At 38.0% G+C, this 12128-nt stretch overlaps 1 pseudogene; it reads right to left on the reverse strand.

Moving 5' to 3' along the window:
• Nucleotides 1-3547: 3547 nt before the first annotated feature.
• Nucleotides 3548-12128, reverse strand: part of LOC129406457 (probable ubiquitin-conjugating enzyme E2 W-A) — a 90638-nt pseudogene continuing 82057 nt past the window's right edge.

Consider the following 12128-nt stretch of genomic DNA (forward strand, 5'->3'; position numbering starts at 1 on the left):
CCATATGGGATGCTGGGAATCGAACCTGGGTCACCCGCGTGCAAGGCAAATGCCCTATCTGCTGTACTATCTCTCCAGTCCCAAAGATTGAATTTTGAAGGAGAAATACAAATCAGAAGTATATGAAAGCCTTGTTGGAACAAAACAGTATGCCTACAAACACGAAGCACTCAAGTGGCAGTTCTGAAAATAACCTTTAAGAGAATTATGTCTCTTGAAAGCAGTTTAAAATGTGATAAAAAGGGAAATTGTAAATACACCTTGCAAAGATAGAATACATGACTGAAAGAATTTTGTCAACACCTGAACTTGTAAAGAAATAATTGGGGCTGGGGGTGGGGGCTAGGTCACATCCTGTTGTGCTCTGGTCTTACCCTTGGCTTTGTGTCCTGGAATCTTACCTGATGGTGTTGGGGATTAAACTGGAGTTGGTGGCATACAGAGAAAGGATCTTAATCCCTGTACAATCTCTCCAGCCCCCAAATGGACATGTAGGCAGTCTAAATATCTTGTTCCATACCTGAAAACCACCAGGGCAACATTACTTTTAAAACATGCATAGATGTTTTACTTTACATTTACTTTATGAGCTCCAGCTAATTTGAAATAAAAAAATACTGGGCTCAGCCTCTGGTATTCAGTATTCAAAAAGTGTTACTCATCTACAAAACTACTTTCCAACCTTTCAAGAAACTTCAATTCCAAGATGAACACAGCTGGATTGATGTGTGTACATAAAAAGATCTAGTGAACCCTTAATATTCCTGCCATAGATTCTTGCATTTACATCTGTTTGGATGAAAAACAAATTGACCATCACTGTACTTTTTCCCCTTGGGATGATTAGCCTAACACACAGTCCTTTGAGCATGACTGACCTCGGCTCTTTACCCTTGGCTCAGCTCCGCTTGGAGGACGACAAAGCTCCGTGATGCCAAGAGCAGAGTTTGTCATGATCTATCCTTACTCCAGTTCTTCAGACACATGTTACCCTCCACCCTCAGCCTTTAGAGTCCAGCTATATGCACTGGAGATCCCTAGCAATTTCCTATCATGCTGATGCTATTCTTGTTTCTTGTTTTGCTCATCTCCTCTCTTCTTTTCTTCCCAACAATTGTAGCCCCCTGAGCACCACTGAAGTATTTGTGCTTCCTGCGGGATAGAATGTGCTTCTTGGTGCTGGCAGTGCTCTCTGTATGAATGCTCATGATTACATTAGTAATACTTAGTTTTTGCATTTGCATTTGTTTTAAATCTCATTTCCCTTGCTAGAATGTTAGCACATCCTATGCTTAACATAGATTATGTGTTAACAAACTTATCATGAATTAATGCATAATTTCAGCAAGCTACAGCTTGTGAAGGTAGAGTTGAAAATCATCAATATGTCAACAAAAAAGTCATGTTGAAAGCAAGCCTGCATTAGAATTTTTTATTGAATTTCTCTGATGTATACTTTGGCGCCTTGAAATTTTAATTAGGGGAGTGACATAATTCATTTTATATTTTTCAAGGGCAATCACACTTCTCTTCTGAATTTCCTTCTAGGCATTCTACCATGTGGGAGCAAAAAAGAGGTGGCACAGGCCCCATCCAATACAGCATGGTGGTTGATAGCACACTCATAGAGAATTTTAAGTAGATGGCTGAATGAGCTTAAATGCTTTAATAGCACTTAAGTGCTTTAGACAAGGTATGCATGATTAAGTTTATTATATTAATAAGCCATCCCAAGTCGAACACTTCCAGTAATATCCTTAACTCTCAGTTCTAAGTATTGCCTGTTTGGTTCTTGTGGTTTGGTAAAGTCTAGCTAACCTCTTTAGATGAGCCTCACGTTTTAGTTAAGAGGTTGGTTGACTGTGACTCAAGGTTTATGCAGGCCTCATTCAGGTTGACATGACTCAATTCACAGTTGACTGGGGCATATTCCATTGAGTGAGAAGAGTGACAGGGCCAAGTTTCCTTCAGGCTCACCTTCACAAAGGATGGAACAAGCCCATAAGAAATGAAGACCTGAATTACTAGCAGATCTTCTGGGCAAGGGGACTTGACCTCCTCCTGACCTTGCCCCTGGGAGCTAAACCCTTGCTTTGTTTATGTTTGCTGATGAAACAATGAGCCTCAGGGGATCAGCTCCAGAAGTAGTTTATTGATCCCTTTGATATCCACCTGTCTACAACCTACCCTCCAAAAAATTATGCTTCCCTGGGATTGGGGGGTGGGAGGGATACTGGGTTTATTGGTGGTGAAGAATGGGCACTGGTGAAGGAATGGGTTCTCGAAACTTGTATGAGGGAAACACGAGCACAAAGGTGTGTAAATCTGTAACTGTACCCTCACGGTGATTCACTAATTAAAAAATAAATAAATAAATAAATAAATAAATAAATAAATAAATAAATAAATAAATAAATACACTAAGCCTCTGTCAAAAACGTATTTCTTATTTTAGGATACAGGATAGGAGGACAAAATGATACAAGTAAAGAAATTTACAAGAAAAACCATGACAAAAGTTTTCAATTAAAGTATAACATTCAAACTTGACTTAAAACATAACAAAGGAAACAAAATAGCAAACAAAAATGTTTATGGATTTCCAAACATAAATAAATGAAATAGTGGTTAGGCAATGGGGCTCATGCTGATGGCTAGCAGGAAGTATAACAGAGTATACTCTACTTGGAAAAATTATTACTGTACAAATAACAAGCCCAATTATTGACTGCAGCCATTCATTCATCACTGTCATTTTTCTTACTTCCAAAATAAAGCCTTAATTAAATCATTCATGACCTATATTACTCATACCTTTACTTCAGAGATTGCAGATTTAATTATATACAACAAATGAATTTATTTTTCACCATAGGGTTAAATATTGTACCTCTCTGCCAATGTCACTTGAAAACCTTCCATGTCAAAATAATTTGACAGCAGATATAAACAATTCAATAAATGCACAATGATCTTTCTTCACTGTCCTTTAAAGATGCATGTAAATTCATGCTGTTAACCTTAGGATCACAGTGCATAGAATCCAAATACAAAGAGTTGGGGTAACTTTCAGAGAAATATTGAATCCCATACTTTATTTTTAATCCCATTATAACTGTAAGTTCATTTCATAGTCCCTATCATGCATTAATCACTGGGTGGCAGGAGTTAATGAAAAATTTTCTTGTTATAACGTCCACTGCCGAGAATAAATGTCCCAAAACCACCAAGGAAGTTATTATTGTTATTGCACAATACATGAGGACCTAGAACTTTTCCAAATGCTTACAAAAACAAACATAAAAACTGGAATTTCCTGACACCTGCATTAATACTGTATGACAAATAAAAGTATGTCAGTTGCCTGGATTGAACCAGCAATCAACATGCGCCCAGAATGCACAAGAGTAAAAATGCAGTCAAAGGAAGTAGTCTTCATTGCCTGTAGGTCACGTCCAGTCAAAGGTTAAAATTCAAAGACTGAACGATCAAAGTGCTCATTTTCTCACTAGCACTATCTTCTGCTAGGAGGAAGAGAACAGTGGCATCAACAAGTATCATCATGATACCACCATTTTGTTTTCTTTGGATTCTTGTTGCATGTTCGAACATAAAAAGAATTATCTGGTGGTTGTCTCTTTTCTTTGCAGCTGGAAAGTATACTGGTAATGCTAAGACAAACTGACTGGGCTGAGAGGGCTGGGGAGAAACATATATGACCATTGCTATAAACATGAGGATGAACAGGAATATGCTCACTAGTAAACATGACCATGAAATTGAATTTTGAACACTTCTTTCACTGAAAGTCACCCCAGAAGGTGGGTCATTTTGCAAAGCCAACAGTTCTTTCTGTAGTCATTTCTGCCTTTAACACCATGATAACACTACAAATTTTAATTGCTTAAAAATATTGCATGTGTCCCATTCCTCCATTTCCCAGTGTGAGAGACAATAGGGAGTATGTTAGGTACCACAAAAGCTGTTATTTTATTACCTCAACAGGAAAGGCTAAGATACATGTCCTTGAGCAACATATCTCTGAGAACAGCCGAGGGAGGCAGTTTAACTTGACAGAAGGAACCAGACTAAAGCAGTTTGTTCCAATTTGGACCCCAGTTTTTACCCATCACTTAACTATCTCTAATTTTAACACTCGAAATCATGCCAAGGACTAAAGATTTAATAGCCAATGACACAGGGGCTCTATGAAAAAGCATATTCTGTATACTGAGCCTGAGTACCTGACTTCTTGTGTCTTTCTATCCTTGCATACCTGGATATCATGTCTTTCCCACCTTTGCTCTTTAAAAAAACTTTCCTGAGCCTTTGAGCAGGGTGTTGGACAAGATTCCTACCCGATGCTGTCTCCTTATGCATGATTTTGCAAATAATAAACAGCCTGAATTTCTACTTGGCCTCATGTTCATTTCTATTTTGTCGACAGCCAAAGAAATTTGGAACCTCTAACCTTAGCAGTTTTCTTGCCAATTTTTCAGATTTCCCAAAATACATCATCTACTATCCAGTGAATGGTTTCAAAGGCACTATACATTTCTACTAAGTTTAAGTTTTAATTTTTCTATTAGTTGGAAACAACCCTCGTCCAGATGTCACTGTCAAGTTTTTACTGAAAGAAATTTACCCTTTAAACAAGCTAATTGCACACAGAGGAAGCATTGTTTACTAAAACTATTTCTTCACTTTTTGTTTTCTTTTTGGGTCACACCCGGGGATGTACAGGGGTTACTCCTGGCTCTGCACTCAGGAATTACCCCTGGCAGTGCTCAAGGGACCACATGGGATGCTGGGAATTGAACCAATTGGGGATTGGCCTTGGGCCGAGTGCAAGGCAAACACCTTACCTGCTGTGCTATTGCTCCAGCCCCCTATTTCTTCACTATTGGTTAGTCAGTGGGGTGGTTCTTTGAGCTAGGATGGCTATCAATAAAGTAATGAAAATAAGTCAATTACTACTGAACTCTCTAGAGCACTCTTTTCTTTGGCAAACTGGAATGTTCTCAAGGATGGCCTTTCACAATATCTGACCCTAAACTGGGTCATAGTGTGACACACAGAGCAGAGTTCCGAGAGCAAGATGAGAGCAAGCCCCAATGTGCAAGCACTTTCAACATCTATTTCCACCAAGTTTGCTAATGTTCTATTAGTCAATTAATCTCATGGGTGAGCACAAAGCTGTTGGTAAGTTAAGGCATAAAGAAAACTATAGTAGAGGATAATAAGTATTTATGGCTTTTTTTTTTTTTTTGCACTGTAGCACTGTCCTTCCGTTGTTCATCGATTTGCTCAAACTCGAGCCAGTAACATCTCCATTGTGAGACTTGTTGTTACTGTTTTTGGCATATCCAATACGCTACAGAGAGCTTGCCAGGCTCTGCTGTGCAGGCGGGATACTCTCAGCAGCTTGCTGGGCTCTCTGAGAGGGACTGAGAAAACAAACCCGGGTTGGCCTCGTGCAAGGCAAATGCCCTACCCACTGTGTTATCAAAGGAAAAATATATAATATAAACTATGAGAATATGGCATGTAGAAAGGAAAGAAAAAATATGGTACTAGCTTTTAAAATAAGACCATATATGAGTAATATAAACATTCAGAGCATAAATCCTGAGATTTTAATGCAGTGAATAGAGATATCATGATAAGCTGGAGCCAGCATGATTTAAAAAAACACTTAATTTAATCAGCCACAAACCATAATATATATACACAATATGTCAGATAGAGACAGTAATCAGTTCTCTACCCAAACTCTTTTCACTTAAAAGAATCCCAAATTCAATCATCAGTGGAGCTTAGATAATTATCCGGATATGCTAACTTTGTGATTTATTTTATTGGTCAACTGTTCTTATAGGCCATCTAGAACCTTACTAGAGTCTAGGCAACCTAGGTTCTTTCCTTAGCCATATTTAACCACCAAGAATCAATTTCAAAGATCTTCATATAGTATTTTTAAATGCACAACAACTACATGGTTTGCAATAAAATTTGAAGGTGTAAAAGGAGAAAGTACTGGAAAACAGAGATTTGCTAAGAAGAGAATCTAGTTTGCAGTGAAGTAATTGCCAAATATTAAATCACAGAACTTACAATGCCCACGTAATATTTTTCTTTCAAAACCCCAAAGAAAATGAACTCCCCAGTAACATCTTGTCTTGGTTCCTGATTATCAATTCAGTCAGCATTATTTAATTACAGTCAGCTCAACAGAAATTAGACTTCTAATTTCTAATTTTCTGCTGGGGCAAGTTCCAGCAGAAAAGTGAGAAAGGGCACAAATGGTGATTCTCTGGGCTTGCTCCAGGCTCAGGAATTACTCCTGGCAGTGCTGGAGGGACCAGGTGGAATGTCAGGGGATTGAACCCTGGTTGACCAACCACATACAAGGCAAGCTCCTCACACACTGTACTATCTCCAGCCCTCAAAGAGGTCACTGTCACTGTCACTGTCATCCCATTGCTCATCGATTTTCTCGAGTGGGCACCAGTAACATCTCCATTGTGAGACTTGTTACTGTTTTTGGCATACCGAATACTCCATGGGTAGCTTGCCAGGCTCTGCCTTGTGGGCGGGATACTCTCGGCAGCTTACCAGGCTCTCCGAGAGGGACAGAGGAATCGAACCCGGTCGACTGTGTGCAAAACAAATGCCCTACGCACTGTGCTATTGCTCCAGTCCCCTCAAAGGAGTAATACTTCGAATATTATCCAGTTAGGTCAATTTAGACTGGAGTGATAGCACAGCAGGTAGGGTGTTTGCCTTGCATGCGGCCGACCCAAGTTTAATTCCTCCATCCCTCCCAAGCCACCCGGCAAGCTACCAAGAGTATCCTGCCCGCATGGCAGAGCCTGGCAAGCTACCCGTGGCGAATTCGATATGTGAAAAACAGTAACAAAAAGTCTCACAGTGGAGATGTTACTGGTGCTCACTCGAACAAATCGATGAGCAATGGAACAACAGTGCTACAGTGTAGTGCAGGTCAATTCAACTGGATTCTGGAGTATTCTGCACTCTTTTAGAAAGGAGCCAGGATTAAGTCATGATTGCACTATGTTCCCTACAGGAAATAAAACATATTTTACCCAGCAATAATTTTTAGATATTGTATGATAATAGAAGCAAGAGTTACAGGTGTGCAAGTCAATCCCATAAAGAGCTTCTGAATTGAATTTAGAAGTACTATACTGAGCACCGGGCTGGAGCCATAGCACAGCAGGTAGGGCATTTGCCTTACACGCAGCCAACCCGGGATCAATTCCTCCGTCCCTCTCGGAGAGCCAGGCAAGCTACTGAGAGTATTCTGCCCGCATGGCAGAGCCTGGCAAGCTACCCATGGCATATTCAACATGCCAAAAACAGCTAACAAGTCTCAAAATGGAGGCATTACTGGTGTCTGCTTGAGCAACTCAATGAGCAACAGGATGACAATGACAGTGATACTGAGCACCATTTCTTGTCAAAGTCTAGGCACAGTGTAATAACTTTAGTATCTATGCTAGTTTTTGTAGCTCTGAGAGGTTAGATTGCTTTTCCTAGTTGAACCAGAGTTTAGTGGGGGTGAAAAGTAGGTTTAGCATCTTCCTTATGTTTGTTTTCAGTTGGTCACTGTCACTGTCATCCCATTGCTCATCGATTTGTTCGAGCGGGCACCAGTAGCGTCTCTCATTGAGAGACTTATTGTTACTGTTTTTGGCATATCCAATACGCACAGGTAACTTGCCAGGCTCTGCCGTGCGGGCTTGATACTCTCAGTAGCTTGCCGGGCTCTCCGAGAGGGGCAGAGGAATAGAACACGGGTTGGCCGAGTGAAAGGGGAAAGCCCAACCGCTGTGCTATCCCTCCAGCCCTTCAGTTGGTAGGTTGCAAATATTTTAATATATTGTAATTTTTTTAATTTGTTTCAAAATCATGTCTCAGATTCTGCATGTGCAGAGACGAATAATCAATCAGGCCAACTTCAAATCATTTATGTTCCAAGAGGCAAAATAAGAGGAGATGATATAGAATGTTAGAGTTAGTGTAAATTTTAAAGTTTTACTACCCTGTTTTTAAATTACTTTTGCTAATTTTCAACATTTCTAACAGAAGTAAATGTTAGCATTTTAGTAAACTTCTTGAGATGGCTTAACTTTAAGACATATGTTTAAACATATCATCAGTGTTTTTGACATCTCAGTCTACAATTTCTTGTTTACCCACCTGCTTAAGTATCATATTAGTACCCCCCAAATTATGGTATATCATAAAAAGGCAGTTATTTTAAAAACTGTAATTTTGTTTTCTTGTCTTCTTAAAAAGAATTATTATTGGCTTTGTTTTAGATTTTAAAATATTTTGTTAATAGCACATTTGATATTTTCTTTTAATCAGTGAAATTTTCTTTGTCTAAACACAAAAGGACTTAAATGCATTTGAAAATTTCTTGCTTAAAGCATAGCAGAGCTAAGGGGGGAAATAAACATCAGAACTCAAAAAAAATTTCAAAAATTGGTCACTACAGTAACTAAACAAAAGCTATACTTATATGTTTGCACTTGCATATTAAATTACCCCAAATTCACCATTTTTTTGCTGAAGATAACATATCACTTACCTTTAAATAAAATAAAATATAAATTTAGTTTGCAGTCTGAGCACTGTACTGCAACCAAATAGTTAAGCATGAGTTGTTTTCACAGCTTAGAAACTGAAAACATTAAAAGTAATGAGCTTTCATGTGTATTTATTTTTAGAACACAAATATTAAGCATAATCCCTGATGCATAATCATAAACATTGAATGAAAGCATTAAATAATGAATTATGACATGCTGTGTTGCCCTTGTCATGTTTTTCTTTACACACACATACACAAGTGTACACACGCACACACCAGTCCCCCACCTCCACCTCCCCCCTCCACACACCTAGCTTCTCTTAGTTTTTTAAGTGAGAGAACAGATGCAGGGCATTAAGAAGATACCAAGGACCCACACAAGGGTACAAGCAGGAGTACAGGGTTGAAAGCAGGGAACGTTATTGATGGAGAATGTGATGAAATGCTCTGAAAAGAAGTGGTAGACGTTTACAAGTTATTTGAGACCAATATGATTCTAAGAAACTTATAAAAAAATTCCATCACAGATATTTGGGCAGTTGAATATCTGAAGAATAGAGCAGAGAATGTTTATTATGTGCAGGCATCACAAATTTAACTTTTATATCACTTTTATAGCCACGACCATCACCATCATTAACACTAATGGGTCATGGAGTTAATTGAGTTATATGTACAGTTTATCAAATTCAGTCATCCCATAAATCAGAAGGTAGAAAAGAATAGACATATTTAGGCAATTCAACATTTCTACTATCCAAAACAGAAATTCTATACATAAACATTACATAAAATAGGTAGGGTTAAGGTGTATTTTTTAGCATTCAGCTGACCACAGTTCAATCCACAGCAAACTGAACACTGCCAGGATGTCTAACTACACAGCAGGAGCAATTCCCGGAAACCCGTAGGTGTGCTTTAACCGCCCAATATTCATAAAAAAATAGCTAAATTAGAAATAAAAGATAATATATATTTAAGTTGCAATATCTCTGTGGGAAATGTGTGTCACAAAATTAAACTTGGACTATTCGATAGGTTTGGTATATGAGTTTCTGTGTTCTAGAAAGATTCCTAAGAATCTAGATTTTTTAAGCCAATTAATTATTAAGTCCAACAGTTTTTAGAAATAATCTGTGTAAAAGTAGTTAATAATTACAGACCATTCTTTACAAGTTTTTTTTGTGTCTCTTACTGCCAACCAAATTATGTAATTGCTCATCTGTTGTGGAGATGCTTCATATTGAGAAAAATTTATAAAATTATGGCTCTTTAATAAAAATACCAGAAGAATTTTACAGAACTAAAATCCACTAGCGGTTCTATTTAGCATCACATTAACACTCTACTTAAGTTTTGTTTACATTGTAAACCTATAGTAGTGTAAATATGAGCAGAAAACACTTAAGTATACATCACAATGATTAGAATAAATTAAACAAAATAAAGAAGGAAAAAAAGACAAAAAGTGGTGAGGTAAATCAAAGAACTAAGGAAAAAGGAAATTTTATAATGTCAAAAGGGAAGGGAAAGGGAAGTAGAAGAGAAAGGGGTGCATTGAAAGAAGAAAGGATGGAAAATAGTAAAAAAATGAATGGATAGTTTATTTAATTATACATAAGTACATGCATATTATAAATTTTTTAATAAACCCAAAATATGTTAACTCTTAATCAAAATTATATTTGAACCCAAAGTTTTTTAGCTTCAACCATTATTCATCACTGTCATCACTGTCATCCCATTGCTCATCGATTTCTTGAGTAGGCACCAGTAACATCTCCATTTGTCCCTGTCTCGTACTAGTGTAGCCCAGTGGCATCTGCTCGCTCCGGGAACATGAAGAGCACATTATTGTTACTGTTTTGGGGATATCAAATATGCCACGGGTAGCTTGTCAGGCTCTCTGAGGGGTATGGAAAATGAGTAAGGAGTGTCTTATGATGTGTCGCATGGCCACAAAAGTGGCCGCACAGTCCAGGATTATGTTGACTCGTATGTGAAGCTTGGCCTGAGTGTGTGGAAAGCGGCCTGGGAGATTGGAGGCGGTTGGGTTGTGGAGGGCGCATCTCAACTATATGGTTGCTACTTGGCCATAATTAATGAGAAAAAAATTACTGAACTATGTTATAGCAAAATTCTGTTTGAACTAGTGTTTTAAGAAGTTAAAACATAAAATTGGAAGGTAACACTATAGCACTGTCATCCCATTGTTCATCGATTTGCTCGAGTGGGCACCCGTAACATCTCCATGGTGAGACTTGTGCTACTGTTTTTGGCATATCAAATACACCATGGGTAGCTTGCCAGGCTCTGCTGTGCGGGCAGAATACTCTGGTAGTTTGCCAGGCTCTCTGAGAGGGACAGAGGAATCAAACCTGGGTCAGCCGCATGCAAGGCAAATGCTCTACCTATTGTACTATTGCTCCATAAATTGGAAGGTATTTGCACCAATTATCAGAAAATTTATGTTAAAGTTATTTATTATTTTATCATCACAAATATTGATTTTATTTCAAACCCTGTTTAATAAAAAGAAAGCAAAGGAACTTCTCCGATTGTTGAATAACATATATAGAATTATGTCTCTAAAATGATAATCTGTGATGCTGAGATTTATAAATGTTTGTCAGTGATTCTTTTTGTAGAAAATGCTTTTTTCCCTTTTGTAAACCATGCTTATCATAGAACTTTTAATTGTTAAATCAAACTTATGATCATTATCTCATTAATTCCTACCTTTCAGTTCTAGTTCTAATATAACCAATTAGCCAATCATACAGGAAATGCTGCTGATCACTGAAGACTGAAGGATTTGCTAAAAAGAAGAAAGTATTCTTTATAACATTTCTCCAAGCTCTATAACATTTACTTACTTTTAATGAGCTTACATGGTGTTAAGAGCAGTGTTTGATTTACACTCAAACAGATGAGTTTCCAGAGATGTCACACAGTGTATAAATTAAGTAACCTAATTCAGTTAAAAAGAAAAGAAAAGAAAAGGAAACTTTATTAGAATATTGATCGATACACGTAAATAAAAATGGTAGTAAAATGAATAAATGAATGAATGGGCAAGTCTAACATTAGGCCCTCAACTCATAAACATAGTTAATGTTCTTCCATCTAAGAATTACATCATTCATATCTTAGTCAAAACTTTATTATTATTTAGAATATATAGGCAAATGACTAAATTTCCCATGTTTATGTTTATCACCTGTTTCAAATTCAGCTCAACCAAAATCACTGTCACTGTCACTGTCATCCCGCTGCTCATCGATTTGCTCGAGCGGGCACCAGTAACGTCTTCATCGTGAGACTTGTTACCCGTGTCATATCGAATATGCCACGGGTAGCTTGTCAGGCTCTGCCATGTGGGTGGGATACTCGCAGTAGCTTGCCTGCCTCTCCGAAAGGTGTGGAGGAATCGAACCTGGATTGGCTGCATGCAAGACAAATGCCCTACGCGCTGCACTATGACCCCACCCAACCAAAATCAATGTGC

This window comes from Sorex araneus, chromosome 7 (genome assembly GCF_027595985.1).
Source record: "Sorex araneus isolate mSorAra2 chromosome 7, mSorAra2.pri, whole genome shotgun sequence".
In the NCBI taxonomy this organism is placed as follows: Eukaryota; Metazoa; Chordata; class Mammalia; order Eulipotyphla; family Soricidae; genus Sorex; species Sorex araneus.